At 44.3% G+C, this 9,037-nt stretch overlaps 1 protein-coding gene across 7 annotated transcripts in view; it reads left to right on the top strand.

Annotated features, from left to right (window-relative positions):
• Positions 1-893: 893 nt before the first annotated feature.
• The window catches only part of LOC118090248 (fibroblast growth factor 13), a 280,078-nt gene continuing 271,934 nt past the window's right edge, over positions 894-9,037 (top strand). For 4 of the 7 annotated variants that reach the window (XM_060270453.2, XM_088664437.1, XM_035125708.3 and 1 more), the window contains exon 1: positions 894-1,483. The gene's annotated coding sequence lies outside the window, so the exon portion shown is untranslated. Of the gene's footprint in view, positions 1,488-5,985; positions 6,298-9,037 lie in introns of all 7 variants that reach the window. The other 3 variants (XM_035125704.3, XM_035125703.3, XM_088664435.1) reach the window with 2 other exon arrangements.

Genomic DNA, 9,037 nt, shown 5'->3' with positions numbered 1-9,037 from the left:
GTTCACTCTCACTGAAACCATGGGCAAGCCTTCCCCAAGCTGGTGCTTTCCAGATAGTTTGGACTACAACTCCCATCAGCCTTGGTCAGGCCAGCACAGAACCAATCACAGCTGTTTGTTCTCTCTCCCTCTCCCTCTCCCGCTCCCTCTCCCTCTCTCTCTCTCTCTTAGACTGAGAGGAGAGCCTATCTAAGGAATGAACTCAAGCACACCAGGAGTGACTGCCATTTCTGGGGCTGCTCCTATATTTGCAATTGCTAACACTGATCCAAGTTTCCCTTTTGCACCTGTCGGCATACGCCGAAAAGGATGGGGAAATGAGAGAGCTCAGTTGGCAGAACACCGGACTCCTATTCCCAGGGTTGTGGGTTCAAGCCCCAAGCTGAGCAAAATATTCCTGCTTTACAGTGGTCCCTTCCAACTCTGTGATTCTATGTACCTTCAGAAGCAGCTCTGTTGAAATGAGGCCAAAAGGCCCATTGGCAATGGCCAGCCACGTGCTCCTGGGAAATTCAGAATACAATGGGGTGGTTAAAGAGAACTGTAAACTCTGTCTCATTGTTCCATACTTGTTTCTTAATATTTAAGAAGAAGACAGTGATATAAACAACCCCTGTACCTCACTCAGTCACAATCACGGTCACAGTTACGAGTGGTTTCCCCCCCCCCTTTGCCTGATTTGCACATCTGATTGACCTTTTACAGCTGCATTCTCAAAAATCAAACAAACATATTTACATACTTTTAAAGGGTGATATTCTACAGCTGTTATACCTCAAGGCACGCAGCTGAGTGAGTCCCTTCATTTGCTGTGGTATGCTTTAAGAAATTGAACACTCTCTGTGTGTGTCTGTGTGTAAGTATGCATCACTGTGGTGGGCATGTGTTCAAAATGTGGCAAACCAGCCCTTTTGTTGGCCCTCTTCCAAGGGGAGTCATGGACGGCTGCCCTAATGCCCTCCCTTTCTTGACAGCACCCCTGATCACTTGTCTCTTCCTGGGGCCTCTCCTCTCCAACTTTGGCTCTGAAAGGGATCCTCCATGCTGTAAGGCGATCTGGATGCACAGCTGCCTTCTCCAGCACTTAGAGGAGAGCAACCTGGGAAGTCAAAACAACTTGACGAATTCTGTTTCACTAAAAATAGCCGCTGGAGAAACCCTGTGACTTGCCACATCTTTGGTTGAGCATGGCAGGCCTCTGATCCTTTTTACTGCATGGGTCATTCTTCTGTCTACCAGATTCAGAGGGTTGTTCCTCTGGAGTGTTTTCCCAAGGCCACGGGAAACCGGGAGAAGGAGTTGTGTGTGTGTTTTTTTAAGGACAGAGATTGTGTTTTGTTTTTGTGCCATTGTTCTTGAGGATTTTTTAAGCACGTGCTAAATGCATAGGATTATTTCAGGATTTTTACCCCGAAGAGCGCTGGAACTCTTGGCCAGGAATAGCTTCTAAGGCACACAGCTCACGGCCCTTTCTCGGATTAAGGTAGGTGACACAGTGATGGTGGGGATGGGAGCGTTGTTTGGGTGAACTGGATCCAACTCTGAAAGAAAATAAAAAGCTGGTGCATCCAGGGAAGACCATGAAAAAGTATGATCAGTTTTCGCGCTGTTTATATAGGTTCTTTACAAGCTCCTATCTCCCCTTCGCATAATTCCCTTATGGCTTAATTGGAATTACAAAGAGGATAAGGATAGTCTGGTTGGGTCTGACCAAATTCTTCTTCTTCTTTTTTTTTTAGTTTTAAAAATGAACTTTATTGAAAATCTGATTAAAAAATACAAACATAAAACTCATCCACACACTTACAAAATACAAATCATAATAGAAAAGAAATCTCAGATTAGCTATATCCACAAATTAAATTAACTTAATTTCCATCCCTCCTAGTTGACTTCCCCTCATCTCTCTCTCAGGTTCCTTAGATGCTATATACCATTACTGCTTCCCCATATATCCACCAATATATACCTTAAAATGATTTATAAATAGAAATACATCAATTATCATCCTTATCATATTTGGATCAATCTATGTTATTCAATACAAGAACTAAAAATGAACCCAGGACTTTACCGTGGGACACTGTTTTTTCATATACTCCCCAAATTTGACCCAATTAAGTTGGAATTTCTTGTTCGAATGTCCTCTAATTGAATTCGTCAGGTTGTCCAAATCTAGGTATCCAAACAGCTTTTCCCTCCATTCCTCAATATTAGGTATCTCTTTGGTTTTCCAATACGATGCGATCAATATTCTTGCCGCTGACATTGCGTACAAGAACAGTGTCTCATCTTTTTTCTTGATTGTATTATCCATAATCCCCAGTAGAAAAAGTTCTGGGGTCTTTTTTATATTATATTTGAACATTTTTTTGATCTCTTCAAATACTTGGGTCCAAAATTTCTTTATTTCCCCACAGTGCCACCACGCATGTAAAAATGTTCCTGTTTCTTTTCTGCACTTCCAACACAAATTGTCCCTGGTTTTATACATTTTATGAATTTTAACGGGGGTTATATACCATCTGTAAAATAACTTAATCATATTCTCCCTTATTCCCTCTGATGCTGTAAATCTCCAGGTTCTTGTCCATAACTTCTCCCATTCCTCCGTGTTTATACTTCTCCCTACATCGATGGCCCACTTTGTCATCACTTCCTTAACCATCTCGTCCTTAGTCTCCCATTCAAGTAATGTACTATACATTTTAGATATTAATTTGGTGTCTGATTTAATTAAATTTTTTTCCAATAAAGAGGGTTCATTCAAAAATCCTTGTCTGTGTTTGTGTTCGTTAAACTTACTGTGGATCTGGTGGTATTGTATCCAACCCGTTAGGTGCTGTTTTACCTCCTCATAATCTTTAATTTTCAAAATTCCATCTTTTTCCTCTAGCAGGACCGAGTAGTTTCCCCACCTCCTCTCTAAATTTACCTTTTTTACTGTAATTATTTCCATGGGGGACGCCCATCTAGGTGTTTTTGGCTCCAGCAGTCTCCTATGTTTATTCCAAATGCCCATAAGTGATCGCTTGATGATATGGTTATTAAACCCTTTGTGGACTTTCAATTTGTCATCCACAAGATAGGCGTGCCACCCAAATTTATTTTCAAAGCCCTCCAAGTCCAGAAGTTCGCTATTCACTAATGTTAACCAATCTCTTAGCCAAACAAATCCTGCTGCATCTCATTTCTATCTCCAAATTCTTCTTTCTACTGTGGTCTTGGGAAGCCAGCAAGGAGTGGGTGATGTTGAATAACCCTCTCCTGCTGTTGCCCATTTGGGAAGCAGCATTTGGGATATACTGCTTCTAAATATGGAGAGTCCATTTAACTCTTGTAGCTTGTGGCCAATCTCTCTTCCTCCTCTGTGTTTTCCCCCAGAATCAACCTTTGCCAACTGGTGCTGGTGGAGGCTGATGGGAATTGTAGACCAAAGCACCGGGAGAATGCCAAGTTGGCAAAGACTGCCCAAAATTCCCTCTAAGCTAGTGGCCATCTTTGCCAGGTGGCACTGTGGTTAAACCACTGAGCCTAGGGCTTGCTGATCAGAAGGTCGACGGTTCGAATCCCTGTGACAGGGTGAGCTCCCGTTGCTTGGTCCCAGCTCCTGCCAACATAGCAGTTCGAAAGCACGTCAAAATGCAAGTAGATAAATAGGAACCACTACAGCGGGAAGGTAAACGGCGTTTCCATGTGCTGCTCTGGTTCGCCAGAAGTGGCTTTGTCATGCTGGCCACATGACCTGGAAGCTATACGCCGGCTCCCTCGGCCAATAATGCGAGATGAGCGCGCAACCCCAGAGTCGGTCACGACTGGACCTAATGGTCAGGGGTCCCTTTACCTTTACCTTTACAGGTGAAGAAGTCCTTTCTTTGTCTGCCTTGAATCACCCGCCCTTTATTCCAGTTTTGATGGACCCTAAGTTATTGCAGATTTGAGAGACAGAGGGGGAAAGTCCCTGTAGCATAGCCATGTTCTCCACATCCACCGAGAAGCTCTCTCAGTGCTGTCCTGTCCCTCAATGCTGAAGTAGAGCATCTGCTTTACCTGCAGAAGGTCCCAGCATCAATCTCTAACATCTCCAGCTATGGCTGGGAGAAAACCCTGCCTGAAACCCTGGAGAGCTGCTGCCAGTCAGTGTAGACAATACCAAGGGTCTGAGGCAGCATGAGGCAGCTTCCTGTGGTGCTATGCTGCTCGCCATTCAAAGTAAAAGTTTGTAAAAAGTTATTCAAATGCTTTCAAACTTTCCTTCTGGAGGAGGTTTCCCAACCACCCGATCATGTTTGGGTTGCATTGCTAGGTACTTAAAGGATGTGGGACACTGGCCCATGACACAGATTTGCACCAGATTTTCAAATGCTAATTTACAAATATAGATTATCTGGAGAAGTTAAGATGATGGGCAGCTGAAGTCTCACACCATCATTTTGCCCTGGTGCCCTTTTATGCAAAGTATTTTTTTAAAAAGCTTTCTTAAAAGGGGAGGGCAATGGGGCAAGAAATCCTGGGCTTGGAGTGACAAATCTTTTCCTCCCCGCCCCTCAAAGAAAACACTTCTGTTTGTGCTGTAACATTTAACCATCTTTATTCCATGGCTCTCTTACTGGAAACTCCCTAGTCTTCTAGACTCCTGGTGTTTGTCAACAACCCCGCCCTCTCCAGCAGCAAATGAAATGCAATCCTGAATTGGAGATGGCTTCACTTGAATCATGGAATAACAGCAGAAAGGGTTGGGATGGAAAATGTAGGGGTGATGGGGAGATTTGATCCCTGATGCTCTTTTTGCAGTGGTTTGTAGAATTTATGTAAAATGTAAGATGAATCTATTCCTGACTACCATGACACCATGCATGGAAAATTCAGAAGTGCAGGGTCCTTTCATGATAGTCACAGCCACACAACACACCCTTCTAAGATTATGCAACCCTTTAATATTATGCAATAATATTATAATTAGGAATGCATTGCAGTCACCTGCACAGATGTCCATGTGTTGCTACTATTTCCTCTGGAGTAGAATGGACAAACAATTTGAAGTGCTCTGATATATTCTTTCAGAGTGGTTTAAGTCATGTTTTTTCTTGAAGTCCTGTTGTATGCAGCAGAACTTGCAGCCACTCTCCTGAAACTGAAGCACCTGGTGTTTTTACTGTTCTTGTGTGCTTTGGAGCACACAGAACAATCTGCCCTCTGTGTTCTTCTTGGGCACCTTCTCCAGAATGACCCTACGAGCCGATAAGAGGCTAAATCACATCCTTGATGATGATGATGATTTATTAAATATGCATACCATCCTTCATCTGAAGATCACAGGGCAGTTACAAAGAAATGCAAAATGAGAACACAAACTACATAAAAACAAGAACAAGAGCAAAAACAAAAACAAAAACTCCTCCCTTCCAATCAACTCCAATTGGTTCCAATCAGCTCAAAGGGTGAGAGGATTTATTTCCAGAGGCTAAAAAAAACCTCACTTTCCTGCTAATTGAGTGGCTGAAGGAAATTGGAGCCAGAAAGTCTGCTGGGACCCTGTTGCAGTAATAGCAATGGGTCTTCAACCCTGAACTACTGCTCCTTCAGTCACACTTTAGTGGTAGAGAAGGGGTCGCCAAGGTTTACCTCGTCTGGTCCGATTCACTCCAGTGGAGATCTCTCCATGGGTTGGATCGCTCGCCTGTGTGAGTGTGCGTGCTTGCGATTTCCAGTGTCTGCGTTGATACGATTTCTGGTGTCTGCGTCTGCGCAGACGTGATTTCCAGTGCCACGAAAGCGAGTCCCCGCACTGCACTGTGCCGGTTTAGCGCAGCGCGTGGGGACTCGCCAAGCAGGCAGCTTGGTTCAGGGGCGGCTCGTGGGCTGGTTAAACGACCCCTGTGGGCCGCTTGTGGCCCATGGGCCTTAGGTTGCCTACCCCTGATGGTAGAGCATCTGCTTTGCATGCAGAAGGTCTCAGATTCAATCCCTGTCATTTCCAGGTAGGACTGGAAATATTCTTACCTGAAACCCTGAAGAACAGTTGCCTGCTGGGTGGACAATACTAAGTTTGCTGGACCAGAAGCCTGGCTTGGTATAAGGCATGTTCTTGTATTACATCATTCTTAGCCAAGTTTGTTGTGGGAAATGTGTGTGGAGAAGCATGCCAGCTTTCAGGAGAGAAAGAAATAGCTGTTGAAAGCAATCAGCTAGCACTCTCCCAAGCACGATGTGCCATCTTTGCCACCACCTGTAAAGAGTGTCATTCTGATTCCTATCAAGATGTCCCAAACAGAAAACACAATTTTATTTGTTCAGGTAGGTAGCCGTGTTGGTCTGATGCAGTCGGGGGGGGGGATTAAAAAAATTGTCCAGTAGCACCTTAGAGACCAACTAAGTTTGTTCTGGGTATTTTATTTTTTTAAATAAATTTGTTATTATTATTTGCTCTTATTTTTTTGCCTTTGAAACCTACCCTTCCCTGCAGGTCAGGAGCTCAACCTAACCCTGCCCACCCCCTCAATTTTATCCTCTCCTAACAACCTTGCAATGTAGATGAAGCTGAGAAGGGAGTCATTAGCCCAAGGTCACCCAGTAAGCTTCCTAGCTGAGCAGAGATTTGATCCAGCATCCTATCTCTTGCTCTTGTCTGACACTCACACCATTTCATCATTCCTGGCTCTCACCTCCTGGTCCAACTTTGCTTGGTTCCACAGACTTTCAATAACAGGAAAACAACACCTATTCCCCAACCCAGATTTAGACATCTAAAAGTGGCTGTGTTAATGATTGAAAGAGTATTTGGCATTAAAATATGTGTTATAAACTCTCTCTCTCTCTCTCTCTCTCTCTCTCTCTCTCTCTCTCTCTCTCTCTCTCTCTCTTTGTTATTGTACTGTGTACAATGGCTCTTTTTCAAATTCAGGGTGACAAGTGAGGGCTGCAAAAGAATGTTGCAGTGCAAAGTTTTGCTGTTTATGATTCTAGCTCCTCTGTTCTGCTTTTTTCCAGTTTTCCATGTCCCCTACCCCACAGTGGCCAGTGTACTGTTACCTTATTTTGAAGAGCAAAAAGAAAAAGAAAAAGAGAATACATTTGCCAACATCTACTTTTAACTATGGATCTCTATGATCACTATTTTACATATCCATGAAAAAGAGGGCATGTCCTGGATAAATAGGTCAACCCTACTTCATAGAATCATATAAACGTAGAATTAAAAGTGACCACAATGGTCATCTGGTCCAACCCCCTGCAATGCAGGAATCTTTTGCCTAACATGGGACTCAAACCCATGAGATTATGCTCTACCGACTGTCCTACTCTGTGGCCATAGAGCATGCTCAGTTCCCATTGGGCTGTTTTGGAGTTGCCTTCTGAAGATTTTCTGCGTTTCTGCAAACTTAAGAGTTTCACCAAACCTTCTTACACCTTGAGTAAAATGCATGGAACAGTGAAAGTGGGTAGAGAAAAGTTTTTTTCTCCTTCTCTCATTGCACTAGAACATAGAGCCGGCATCCCCAAACTTCGGCCCTCCAGATGTTTTGGACTACAATTCCCACCTTCCCCGACCACTGGTCCTGTTAGCTAGGGATCATGGGAGTTGTAGGCCAAAACATCTGGAGGGCCGCAGTTTGGGGATGCCTGACATAGAGCCATCCAATGAGGAGGAATGTTGGAAGATTCATAACAGACAAAAGGAAGGCCTTCTTCACCTAGCACATTGTTATACCACAGAGCAAGAGACAGTGATGGCCACGAACCTGGGTGGCTTTAAAAGAGAATTAGACAAATCCATGGAGGAGAAGGCTCTCCATGGCTGCTAGCCACAATCTGTATATTCCACCTTCACTGTTGGAGTGGGTGAATGAATACCAGTTGCTGAGTATTACAAGTGGGGAGAGTCCTGCTTCAGGGTTTTTCATGGGCATCTGTTGGCCAGTGTGAGAAGAGGGTGCTAGACCAGATGGGCCCCCTTTTGGCTTGATCCAGTACGGCTCTTCTTACAGTCTATTGTGCATTGGCAAATGCCCTTTTGGCTACAGAAGGACTGATATTTGGAGACCTGAGATAAGTATTGGAATATAAGACTATGATACTTGTATCTCAACTTTCTAACATTACGGAGCTCAAAGTAGTCTCCCACTGGGATCCCAGGTGATCTCCTATCCAGGCATTGACCAGACCGAGGTGGCTGTATCCAACCATTCCTGGAATTAGACCCTTAATAAAACCAAACCAAAATATGTGCCTTTGTAATCTGCAGAAAACCATGCTCCAGATATGGAAATGTTCTGAGAGTGCTAAGTATTAGAAAAGAAAAGAAAAGAAAAGAAGCAAGCAAAGGGCTTGTGGTGGCTGACATCTTATGAAGCTCTGCTGTGGTCTATGAATTAATTGCTGCCTAGCTCCAGACAGCTCCAGAAGGCAAATGTTTCCTGCTCATTAAATTCTGTCTGTGACATTGTGCCCGGGTCAGACTATTGGGGGTTCTGACTTTCATACAGCAAATGGGGCAATGAAGCAGAAAGACCCCATTGATTGTGATTGGCCAGGAGATGGATGACATCAGCTGGGAACATCCACACCTCCTTATCATTATCCAACACTCTTAAAATGCTGGTGCTTTCTGAAAGGCTGGGAAGGGACGGAGCAGGAGGGGTTGGGTAGTACGAGCATATATCCTATGCACATGTAGCCAGCCATTAATTAGATCTGATTCCAGCTCTTGCCTGCAAAGCCTGTGACCCATGAAACAATTCACCAACCACATGTGGTGCCTCTTGTGTCTGGCAGACTGCAGGGCTCATTGAGTGGGCTACATTCAACTAGCAGTGCAGGTCAGTGTAGGAGAGCTGCAGTTCCACTCAAGTCCTGCTTGCGGGCTGCAAATAGGCATCAGGTCTGCTGTGAGAACAGGATGCTGGATTAGGTGAGTCCCTGGGCTTGACCTTGCAGCCATGGCCAGAGGAAGCAATGCTTCTGAATACCCATTGCTGGAAACCACAGGAGGAGAGAGTTACTTTTGTGTTCAGATCCTGCTTGCGGGCTTCCTATG

This window comes from Zootoca vivipara, chromosome Z2 (assembly GCF_965207765.1).
Source record: "Zootoca vivipara chromosome Z2, rZooViv2.hap1.1, whole genome shotgun sequence".
NCBI lineage: Eukaryota > Metazoa > Chordata > Lepidosauria > Squamata > Lacertidae > Zootoca > Zootoca vivipara.
Note: the sequence above shows the minus strand (reverse complement) of the source record. Positions and strands in the feature narration are given on the sequence as shown.